Source organism: Lepisma saccharinum, chromosome 10 (genome assembly GCF_977018435.1).
Source record: "Lepisma saccharinum chromosome 10, izLepSacc3.1, whole genome shotgun sequence".
In the NCBI taxonomy this organism is placed as follows: domain Eukaryota; kingdom Metazoa; phylum Arthropoda; class Insecta; order Zygentoma; family Lepismatidae; genus Lepisma; species Lepisma saccharinum.
This window is the reverse complement of record NC_139238.1, coordinates 54075671-54088103: the sequence shown is the minus strand read 5'-3', so window position 1 is coordinate 54088103 and position 12433 is coordinate 54075671.

Genomic DNA, 12433 nt, shown 5'->3' with positions numbered 1-12433 from the left:
AGGAATATTAACATTTAACGCGAAATTCTCGAAAAATCAAGTTTTGATTCTATATTCGAAAAATAATATTTAAAACGCTTTAGAGGCATTGAAAACTTTATTAATTCAACATTTTAAGGAAAATCACCTTTGGGTTGGTCTGTAGAGAAAATAAGTTTCAAACTAGTGCTAGCATTGAAAATGAATTTCCGGAATAGTCAGGTTTTGATCCTATAGTCGAATTGTCACGAATTGTCAGAATTTAAACTGTTTTCTGGCTTTGAAAAACTTAATAATCCAACAGCTTAATGTTAATCATCTCTGGCTAGGACTGTAGAGAAAATGAGTTTCAAGTGATTATTAGAATTGAACGTGAATTTCACGAAAAACCAAATTTTAATCCTTAAGGATAAAATTAATAATTAAAATGCTTTTCAGTCTCTTAAAAGCATAGTAAGTCAACATTTTTAAGAAAATTATCTCTGGCTTGGTCTGTAGAGAAAAATATTTCAATCGAATATTAACATTTATCACGAAATTCTCGAAAAATCTTATTTTGAACCTATATTCGAAATGTAATAATTAAAATGTTTTTCAGGCCCTGAAAAGCGAAATGATACAACACTTTAATGTAAATCATCTCTGGCTAGGTCTGTAGAGAAAATGAGTTTCAAACACGTACTAGCATTGAACGCGTTTTTCTCGAAAAATCAAGTATTGTTATCCATGTAATAGGAGATGTTCAGGATATCCGCTGTATGTAGGGCTTAATTAATAAGATTCCAATAAGTATTTCTTGTATAATATTTCTAGTCTTGCTCTATGTGGGATACCATTTTTGGCTGGATTTTATTCTAAGGATTTAATTTTGGTAATATTAAGTATGTCTTCTTTTAATTTAGTAATACTTATTTTATTATGAATTTCTTCTGGTATAACTATAGCTTATAGTTTTCAGTTGAATTATTATTTGGTTGGTAAGTATTATAGAGGTGCCTCATTTTAATTTTTTTCTGATGATGGAGGCTGGAGCATATTTAAGGGCATATTAGGTTTATTATTACTATCCGTTGTAGGTGGCTCTGGTTTAATATGATTAGTTTTTCCCTCTTTTTTCGTTATATTTATTCCACTTAACCCGAAGATAGGAGCAATCATTTGTATTTTATAAGGTGGATGAATTGGATATAATATTACGTCTTTCCTATTCGAAATCTATCCATTTTTTAATAATAAAATAATATATTATTTATTAGGAGGAATATGAATTTTCCCTTACTTATCTTAGGGTGGCTTGATTAGTAGTTCATTTACTACGGGGGGTTTTGTACATTAGGACTATCGATAATGGATGAAGTGAGTTGATAGGTGGACAGGGGGTGTATAAATGCATAAGGAGTGGTTCTTTAAATATTCAACTAATACATTCTAATTACTTTAATATTTATTTGATATTTTCATTTTTAATAGTAATTTTATTAATAATTTATGTGTATTTAAATAGCTTATAATAAAGCGTAATATTGAAGTTATTAGGAAGGGTAGATTAGTTCTGTAAACATTAATTGGATTTATTTAGAAGTCAAACTTTATCATGAAAAGATAATGTAATTTTATACTAAAGATATAGTATAAGATTATTAATGGAATTTCACCACTAAAGATGGAAGTTAGCAGCCTTCTCTTAATATTATACCTATTAACCGGGGAGTTAACCCTAATTTTATTATTAACATTAATATGCCGCCTTCCTTTGGCTTCAGTTAAGTAAGCAAGGGTAATATGTACCAATTTATTCAGGTCGAACCTTATTGCTTTTGCTTCTTGCTCAATAAAGTAAATTGAATTATTCAATACTTTTTGAATGCAACTCAAATGTTATTATTAACTATTACTCCAGCATGCTCATTGTAGTGATCCTTGAGTTCATTCATGATATAGACCTAAAAGTAAGATTAATAAAAATAAAAATCTAACACATATTCAATATATTAGTTTTGAATTAGTAATAATAATTGTTATTGGTAGTAGTAATACAATTTCTACATCAAAAATGAGAAACATTACTGCAATTAGGAAGCATTTTATAGAAAATGGAATTCGTGATGAGGATTTTGGGTCAAACCCACACTCAAGTGGTGATCTTTTTTCTAGGTCTGTAATTGTTTTTTTGATAGTAGTTTGGATAGTATTATTACAATTGAGGTGATTATTATAATAATTAATGAAGTACTTATAATTATATTAATTATTTACTTTAATTTATTATAATCTTTTTAATTGGAAGTTAAGCGTACTTTAAATATACTAAGTAAATGTTATCTACCTCATCAATAAATGGAAATATAAAGGAATAATCATACTACGTCTACGAAGTGTCAATATCATGCTGCTGCTTCAAATCCAAAGTGATGTGTTGGTGAAAAGATATGTCGAGTTAAACATATGCCTAGGAATGTTGACCCAATAATAACATGTAGTCCATGAAATCCTGTTGCCATAAAGAATGTAGATCCATATACTGCATCAGCAATAGTAAATGGGGATTCATAATATTCATATGCCTGAAGTATAGTAAAATATATTCCTAATATTAATGTTAATATAAGTGCTTGAGTTGTATGTGAATGTTTTTTTTTCTAATAATCCATGGTGGGCCCATGTTACTGTTACTCCTTACGCCAGTAGAATTGCTGTATTTAAGAAAGGTTATTGTATTGGATTAAACGGGGTGATTCCCCTTGGTGGTCATCATATGCCTATTTCAATTGTTCTATGAAAAAATGCTCAAAAGAATGACACGAAAAATAATACTTCTGAAATAATAAATAGAATTATACACCATCCTAGTCCCATTATAACTTGATTTGTATGTAATCCTTGATATTTTCCTTCTCGTGAAATATCTCGTCATCATTGAATTATTGTAAGTAGTATAGTTGTTACTCCTATTAATAATAGCATTATATTTTGTTGGTGAAATCATCTAATTATAACTGTTGTTAACATTATTGCTCTAATAGCTCCTGTTGCTGGTCATCGGCTCTGATCTACTAGGTGATATGGGTGGTTTTGGTTTTGTTGACATTAGTTACTTTGATTCTCTGGAATAAATAGCAATTAATAATGCAAATACATAAGATTGGTAAATGCTACGGCTGTTTCTATAATAATTAATATAATTTGTGCTAAAATTAATAGTGAAAGTCCAATAATTTCTAATATTGTTCCTGTATTTCCAATTATTGATATTATTAGGTGTCCAGCTATTACATTGCTGCTAATCGCCCTGATAAAGTTATTGGACGAATTACATTTCTAATTATTTCAATACCTACTATAATTGGTATTAATAGTACTGGTACACCTTCCGATACGAGGTGTGCTAATAAATGTTTTGTACTATTAATTCACCCAAATAGTATAAATGATAATCATATTGGTAAGGCTAAGGTTAGGGTAAAAACTAAGTTGCTTGATCTAGTAAATACATAGGGGAGTAATCGTATTGAATTATTAAATAGAATTATTGAAAATATACTAATAAATATTAGAGTTCTTCCTTGGTGATTAATTGTTCCTAAAAATGTTTTGAATTCTTGATGTAATTTTACAATTTTTATGTTATATAACATAGAGGTCTGTGACTGCATTAATCAAAATAGAGTTGTGATTATTAATAACCCCAGGAATGTTCTTATTCAATTTAGTGATAAATTTATAATTGATGATGTTGGGTCGAATGACGAGAATAATCTTGTTATCATTTTCAGTATTTAATTTTTGGTTTATTTTCTATTTTAAAATTGTTATTATTTAGTAATTAATTATAATTATAGTAGTTAATAATTATAAATAGAAAACATTAGTTAATATAAATGTTGTAAATAGAATAATTCAGTTTAACGGATATATTTGTGGGATAAAAAAGTATCTATAAAGATAATTTAGGTTTGACACTCCTATGTTATTTATGTATTAACTAACTCTTTTCGTTAGAAGTAGTTGTTATATTACTATTTTGTGGTTTAAGAGACCATTACTTACTTTTCAATCATCTAATGATTCTTGTATAATTTTTATTAATCAATTAATAAAAGATTTGTGAGTTGTAGTTTCAATAATAATTGGTATAAATCTATGATTAGATCCACAAATTTCTGAACATTGTCCAAAAAATAGACCAATTCGACTAATGTTTACTCCTGCTTGGTTAAGCCGCCCTGGAGTGGCATCTATTTTAATTCCTATGGATGGTATGGCTCATGAATGTAATACATCTGCAGATGTAGTTAGTACTCGAATATCTATATTAATTGGTAATACTGTTCGGTTATCCACATCTAATAATCGAAATGAGACTATTGTTATTTCATTTGTTGAGGTCACGTATGAGTCAAATTCTGCTTTTATAAAATCGGAGTATTCGTAGCTTCAGTATCATTGATGTCCAATAGTTTTTAGGGTTAATGAAGGTTGATTAATTTCATCTAATAAGTATAATAAACGTAGTGAGGGTAGTGCAATAAAAACTATGGTAATTGCTGGCATAATTGTTCATATTGTTTCTAGCACTTGTCCTTTAAAAGCATTCGATTTGTTAATTTATTATTAAATAATGATGTTATTAGGTATCCTACTAATACTTTAATTATATTCAAAATTAATATTGTGTGGTCATGGAAGAATATTATTTGTTTTATTAGTGGAGAGGATCTATCTTGTAATCCTATTTGATTTCAGGTTGCCACGTTTAAGTAAGGGTAATCTTTATATTTGAAGCTTAAATTCAATACACTTCTCTGCCACCTTAAAAATTAGTTGTTAATAAGTAGTATCGGAAGTTCTGAGTATGTATTATCGGAAGGAGGTGATTTTTGATATCATTCAATTGATGATGCTTGAAGTAGGTTAAATAATCTTGGTCGAGCATTTGTTATACCCTCTCAGGTAAAAGATTATAATAATTACTGCTGTAAAAGATCAGATGGATCCTAATGTTGATACAATATTTCATATTGTATATGCATCTGGATAATCCGAGTATCGTCGTGGTATTCCTCTTAATCCTAGAAAATGTTGTGGAAAAATTGTTAAGTTGACTCCAATAAGTATGGAATAAAATTGAATTTTTAATCAATCTGGGTTTATTATTACTCCTGTAAATAGTGGAAACCAATATACCAGTCCTGCTATAATAGCAAATACTGCTCCTATAGATAATACATAATGAAAATGTGCTACAACATAATATGTATCGTGTAGTACAATATCTAATGATGAATTTGCTAGTACTACTCCTGTCAATCCTCCTATTGTAAATAAGAAAATAAATCCTAATAATGCTCATAATATTGATGTGGAATAATTAATTTGTGTGGCAATTCATCTAAATAATTTAATTCCTGTTGGTACGGCAATGATTATTGTAGCTGCAGTAAAGTATGCTCGTGTGTCAACATCTATTCCTACAGTAAATATATGATGTTCCCATACAATAAATCCTAGAAATACAATTGCTATTATTGCATAGATTATTCCAAGGACTCCAAATGTTTCTTTTTTACCTCTTTTTCATGAGTTACAATATGTGAAATTATTCCAAATCCTGGTAAAATTAGAATATATACTTCTGGATGTCCAATGAATCAGAATAGGTGTTGAAATAAGATAGGATCTCCACCACCAGATGGGTCAAAAAATGAGGTGTTTAAATTTCGATCTGTTAATAAGTAGAATGGTGATTGCTCCTGCTAGAACTGGTAGAGATAATAGTAGGAGAACTGCAGTAATTATTACTGATCATACAAATAATGGCACTCGTTCTATAGATATTCCTATATATCGTATATTAATTACTGCTGTAATAAAATTTTACTGCCCCTAGAATAGAGGAGACTCCTGCGAAAGGTAATGAAAAAATTGATATATCTACAGAGGCTCGGCATGTGCAATTACTGCAGATAAGGGAGGATACACTGTTAAACCAGTTCCTGCACCACTTTCTACAACTCTTCCAGATAATAGAGTTAATGATGGTGGTAATAGTCAAAATCTTGGGAAGACCATGTCGGGGACCCCAATTATTAGAGGTACTAATCAATTTCCAAATCCTCCAATTATAATAGGCATTACTATAAAAAAAATTATAATAAATGGTGTGCAGTTACAATTACATTGTAGATTTGATCGTCTCCAATCAAACTTCCTGGCTGACCTAATTCTATACGGATTAAGATACTCAATGATGTTCCAACTATTCCTGATCATACCCCCAATATTAAATGTATTGTACCAATATCTTTATGGATAATAGAAAATAATCATCGTTGCAAGAATGAGATTACTGAAATGATAGGTGATAAACTGCAAATTTATTAATCTCTAAGGATAGTTTTGGTCCTATAGGTGAAATGTAATAATTAAAACGCATTTGAGAATCTGAGAAACAAAATAATTCGAAATTTTAATGAAAATCATCTCTGGCTTGGCCTGTAGAGAAAATGAGTTTCAGACGAGTATTTACAATGAACGTGAATCTCTCGAAAAATTAGGTTTCGATCCTGTAGTCGAAATGTGATAATTAAAACGCATTTCAGGCTCAAAAAGCATAATAATTCAACATTTTAACAAAAAATCATATCTGGCTTGTTCTGTAAAGAAAATGAGTTTAAATCGAATATTAGCATTTAACGCGAATTTCATGAATAATCTGGTTTTGATCCTATATTCGAAATGTATTATTAAAACGCTTATAAGACACTGGAAAGCATAACATTTCAACATTTTAAAGAAAATTATCTCTGGCTAGTTTTTTAGAGAAAATTAGTTTCAAACGAATATTAACATTTAACGCGAAATTCTCGAAAAATCAAGTTTTGATTCTATATTCGAAAAATAATATTTAAAACGCTTTAGAGGCATTGAAAACTTTATTAATTCAACATTTTAAGGAAAATCACCTTTGGGTTGGTCTGTAGAGAAAATAAGTTTAAAACTAGTGCTAGCATTGAAAATGAATTTCCGGAAAAGTCAGGTTTTGATCCTATAGTCGAATTGTCACGAATTGTCAGAATTTAAACTGTTTTCTGGCTTTGAAAAACTTAATAATCCAACAGCTTAATGTTAATCATCTCTGGCTAGGACTGTAGAGAAAATGAGTTTCAAGTGATTATTAGAATTGAACGTGAATTTCACGAAAAACCAAATTTTAATCCTTAAGGATAAAATTAATAATTAAAATGCTTTTCAGTCTCTTAAAAGCATAGTAAGTCAACATTTTTAAGAAAATTATCTCTGGCTTGGTCTGTAGAGAAAAATATTTCAATCGAATATTAACATTTATCACGAAATTCTCGAAAAATCTTATTTTGAACCTATATTCGAAATGTAATAATTAAAATGTTTTTCAGGCCCTGAAAAGCGAAATGATACAACACTTTAATGTAAATCATCTCTGGCTAGGTCTGTAGAGAAAATGAGTTTCAAACACGTACTAGCATTGAACGCGTTTTTCTCGAAAAATCAAGTATTGTTATCCATGTAATAGGAGATGTTCAGGATATCCGCAGTATGTAGGGCTTAATTAATAACATTCCAATAAGTATTTCTTGTATAATAATTTCTAGTCTTGCTCTATGTGGGATACCATTTTTGGCTGGATTTTATTCTAAGGATTTAATTTTGGTAATATTAAGTATGTCTTCTTTTAATTTAGTAATACTTATTTTATTATGAATTTCTTCTGGTATAACTATAGCTTATAGTTTTCAGTTGAATTATTATTTGGTTGGTAAGTATTATAGAGGTGCCTCATTTTAATTTTTTTCTGATGATGGAGGCTGGAGCATATTTAAGGGCATATTAGGTTTATTATTACTATCCGTTGTAGGTGGCTCTGGTTTAATATGATTAGTTTTTCCCTCTTTTTTCGTTATATTTATTCCACTTAACCCGAAGATAGGAGCAATCATTTGTATTTTATAAGGTGGATGAATTGGATATAATATTACGTCTTTCCTATTCGAAATCTATCCATTTTTTAATAATAAAATAATATATTATTTATTAGGAGGAATATGAATTTTCCCTTACTTATCTTAGGGTGGCTTGATTAGCAGTTCATTTACTACGGGGGGTTTTGTACATTAGGACTATCGATAATGGATGAAGTGAGTTGATAGGTGGACAGGGGGTGTATAAATGCATAAGGAGTGGTTCTTTAAATATTCAACTAATACATTCTAATTACTTTAATATTTATTTGATATTTTCATTTTTAATAGTAATTTTATTAATAATTTATGTGTATTTAAATAGCTTATAATAAAGCGTAATATTGAAGTTATTAGGAAGGGTAGATTAGTTCTGTAAACATTAATTGGATTTATTTAGAAGTCAAACTTTATCATGAAAAGATAATGTAATTTTATACTAAAGATATAGTATAAGATTATTAATGGAATTTCACCACTAAAGATGGAAGTTAGCAGCCTTCTCTTAATATTATACCTATTAACCGGGGAGTTAACCCTAATTTTATTATTAACATTAATATGCCGCCTTCCTTTGGCTTCAGTTAAGTAAGCAAGGGTAATATGTACCAATTTATTCAGGTCGAACCTTATTGCTTTTGCTTCTTGCTCAATAAAGTAAATTGAATTATTCAATACTTTTTGAATGCAACTCAAATGTTATTATTAACTATTACTCCAGCATGCTCATTGTAGTGATCCTTGAGTTCATTCATGATATAGACCTAAAAGTAAGATTAATAAAAATAAAAATCTAACACATATTCAATATATTAGTTTTGAATTAGTAATAATAATTGTTATTGGTAGTAGTAATACAATTTCTACATCAAAAATGAGAAACATTACTGCAATTAGGAAGCATTTTATAGAAAATGGAATTCGTGATGAGGATTTTGGGTCAAACCCACACTCAAGTGGTGATCTTTTTTCTAGGTCTGTAATTGTTTTTTTGATAGTAGTTTGGATAGTATTATTACAATTGAGGTGATTATTATAATAATTAATGAAGTACTTATAATTATATTAATTATTTACTTTAATTTATTATAATCTTTTTAATTGGAATTTAAGCGTACTTTAAATGTTATCTACCTCATCAATAAATGGAAATATAAAGGAATAATCATACTACGTCTACGAAGTGTCAATATCATGCTGCTGCTTCAAATCCAAAGTGATGTGTTGGTGAAAAGATATGTCGAGTTAAACATATGCCTAGGAATGTTAACCAATAATAACATGTAGTCCATGAAATCCTGTTGCCATAAAGAATGTAGATCCATATACTGCATCAGCAATAGTAAATGGAGATTCATAATATTCATATGCCTGAAGTATATTAAAATACATTCCTAATATTAATGTTAATATAAGTGCTTGAGTTGTATGTGAATGTTTTTTTTTCTAATAATCCATGGTGAGCCCATGTTACTGTTACTCCTTACGCCAGTAGAATTGCTGTATTTAAGAAAGGTTATTGTATTGGATTAAATGGGGTGATTCCCCTTGGTGGTCATAATATGCCTATTTCAATTGTTCTATGAAAAAATGCTCAAAAGAATGACACGAAAAATAATACTTCTGAAATAATAAATAGAATTATACACCATCCTAGTCCTATTATAACTCGATTTGTATGTAATCCTTGATATTTTCCTTCTCGTGAAATATCTCGTCATCATTGAATTATTGTAAGGAGTATAGTTGTTACTCCTATTAATAATAGCATTATATTTTGTTGGTGAAATCATCTAATTATACCTGTTGTTAACATTATTGCTCTAATAGCTCCTGTTGCTGGTCATCGGCTCTGATCTACTAGGTGAAATGGGTGGGTTTGGTTTTGTTGACATTAGTTACTTTAATTCTCTGGAATAAATAGAAATTAATAATGCAAATGCATAAGATTGGTAAATGCTACGGCTGTTTCTATAATAATTAGTATAATTTGTGCTAAAATTAATAGTGAAAGTCCAATAATTTCTAATATTGTTCCTGTATTTCCAATTATTGATATTATTAGGTGTCCAGCTATTACATTGCTGCTAATCGCCCTGATAAAGTTATTGGACGAATTAAATTTCTAATTATTTCAATACCTACTATAATTGGTATTAATAGTACTGGTACACCTTCCGATACGAGGTGTGCTAATAAATGTTTTGTATTATTAATTCACCCAAATAGTATAAATGATAATCATATTGGTAAGGCTAACGTTAGGGTAAAAACTAAGTAAATCTAGTAAATTCATAGGGGAGTAATCGTATTGAATTATTAAATAGAATTATTGAAAATATGCTAATAAATATTGGAGTTCTTCCTTGGTGATTAATTGTTCCTAAAAATGTTTTGAATTGTTGATGTAATTTTACTATTATTATGTTATATAACATAGAGGTCCGTGACTGTATTAATCAAAATGGAGTCGGGATTATTAATAACCTCAGGAATGTTCTTATTCAATTCAGTGATAAATTTATAATTGATGATGTTGGATCGAATGACGAGAATAATCTTGTTATTTTCAGTATTTAATTTTTGGTTTATTTTCTATTTTAAAATTGTTATTATTTAGTAATTAATTATAATTATAGTAGTTAATAATTATAAATAGAAATTAAATTATTATAAATATTGTAAATAGAATAATTCCCTTTAACAGATATATTTGTGGGATAAAAAAGTATCTATAAAGATAATTTAGGTTTGACACTCCTATGTTATTCATGTTTTAATTAACTCTTTTCATTAGAAGTAGTTGTTATATTACTATTTTGTGGTTTAAGAGACCATTACTTACTTTTCAGTCATCTAATGATTCTTGTATAATTTTTATTAATCAATTAATAAAAGATTTGTGGGGAGAGGAAAGAGGTGTTCACAGGATTCTTGTTGTGAAACCTGATGGTAAGAGACCTGTATGAAGGCCAAGTTAGAATTGTAATTTCAATAATAATTGGTATAAATCTATAATCTATAATTAGATTAGAAAATAGACCAACTCGACTAATGTTTACTCCTGCTTGGTTAAGCCGCCCTGGAGTGGCATCTATTTTAATTCCTATGGATGGTATGGCTCATGAATGTAATACATCTGCAGATGTAGTTAGTACTCAAATATCTATATTAATTGGTAATACTGTTCGGTTATATACATCTAATAATCGAAATGAGCCTATTGTTATTTCAATGTTGGGGTCACGTCAAATTCTTTAATTTATAAAATCGGAGTATTCGTAGCTTCAGTATCATTGATGTCCAAGAGTTTTAAGGTTTATTAATTTCATCTAATAAGTATAATAAACGTAGTGAGGGTAGTGCAATAAAAGTGGCATACCTGGCATACCTGTTCACATTGTTTCTTGCACTTGACCTTCTAAAAGCATTCGATTTGTTAATTTATTATTAAATAATGATGTTATTAGGTATCTTACTAATACTGTAATTATATTTAAAATTAATATTGTGTGGTCATGGAAGAATATTATTTGTTCTATTAGTGGAGAGGATCTATCTTGTAATCCTATTTGATTTCACGTGGCCACGTTTAATTAAGGGTAATCCTTATATTTGAGGCTTAAATTCAATGGACTTCTCTGCCACCTTAGGAATTAGTTGTTAATAAGTTGTATCGGAAGTTCTGAGTATGTATGCTCGGAAGGAGGTGATTTTTGATATCATTCAATTGATGATGCTTGTTGTAGGCTAAATAATGTTGGTCGAGCACTTGTTATACCCTCTCAGGTAATAAAGTTTATAATAATTACTGTTGTAAAAGATAAGATGGATCCTAATCTTGATACAATATTTCATATTGTATATGATTCTGGATAATCCGAGTAACGTCGTGGTATTCCTCTTAATCCTAGAAAATGTTGTGGAAAAAATGTTAAGTTGACTCCAATAAGTACGGAAATAAATTGAATTTTTTATCAATCTGGGTTTATTATTACTCCTGTAAATAGTGGAAACCAATGTACCAGTCCTTTTAAATAGCAAATACTGCTCCTATAAATAATACATAATGAAAATGTGCTACAACATAATATGTATCGTGTAGTACGATATCTAATGATGAATTTGCAAGTACTACTCCTGTCAATCCTCCTATGTTTCTTTTTTACCTCTTTCTTGAGTTACAATATGTGAAATTATTCCAAATCCTGGTAAAATTAGAATATATACTTCTGAATGTCCAAAGAAACCCGATGGGTCAAAAAATGAGGTGTTTAAATTTCGATTTGTTAATACGTAGTATGGTGTTTGCTCCTGCTAGAACTGGTAGTGATAATAATACGAGAACTGCAGTAATTACAAATTGCACTCGTTCTGTAGATATTCCTAAAGTTCATATATTAATTACTGTTGTAATATAATTTACTGCCCCTAGAATAGAGGAGACTCCTGCTAAGTGT